Below are 772 nucleotides of genomic sequence, written 5' to 3' on the forward strand. Positions count from 1 at the left end.
GAGTAGATGCTAAGACAACGGAGAAGGTGCTGGTGAAGCTAATAGTACTGAAGATAGATGTTACCTGGACCTGACGACTACACCCCAGAGTTCTGAAAGAGGTAGCTGAAGAGATTCTAGAGGCATTAGTAGTACTCCTTCAAGTATCACTACATTCCGGAATGGTTCCTGATGACAGAAAAATTGCAATTGTCACTGCACTCTGAAAGAAAGGAGGGAAGCTAAAGAAAGGAAATTATATGCCTGGTAGCCTGATTTCAACGTGACCTTTATCCCAAACCGTGCAAATCTCCTTCATTTACGACACTGACGCCAATGTTATCCGCCCACACTCAAGTTCTGACCAAACGATGTTGAAACAAATTTCCAAACTGTCCATCATGTTGTTTGTATCGGAAAAAAATAATTCACCATTTCTGGGACTAAAAATAAACCACGTTCAACCCTCACTTCAGGTGTAGTTCTGCGGTGGGTGCTTAGCAAAGCTGGAGCTGCGATGGTCGAGTGGTTAAGGCGTTGGACTTGAAATCCAATGGGGGATCCCCGCGCCGGTTCGAGCCCTGCTCGCAGCGGTCATAGTATAGGCATCAAGGACCAGAAATACAATTGACTGCCAATCAGATTTAACACCCTGGCTGCTGTCTGTGTGCTGCATCCTCTTCGAAGTCCAGGGGGCAGATTTTATGAGTTTTACATTATCCAATACAATGTATTGCATTGAGTTCATCTCTTTCCAACTCTGATCAATCTCCTTGAGGCATATTAAACTCTT

The 772-nt window shown here is 44.3% G+C and overlaps 1 non-coding gene across 1 annotated transcript; it reads left to right on the forward strand.

Annotated features, from left to right (window-relative positions):
- Nucleotides 1–490: 490 nt before the first annotated feature.
- On the forward strand, nucleotides 491–572 carry trnas-uga (transfer RNA serine (anticodon UGA)). Its single transcript has one exon. It is a non-coding gene; the product is annotated as a tRNA-Ser (tRNA).
- Nucleotides 573–772: the final 200 nt, after the last annotated feature.

This window comes from Mobula birostris, chromosome 13 (assembly GCF_030028105.1).
Source record: "Mobula birostris isolate sMobBir1 chromosome 13, sMobBir1.hap1, whole genome shotgun sequence".
Taxonomy (NCBI): Eukaryota; Metazoa; Chordata; class Chondrichthyes; order Myliobatiformes; family Myliobatidae; genus Mobula; species Mobula birostris.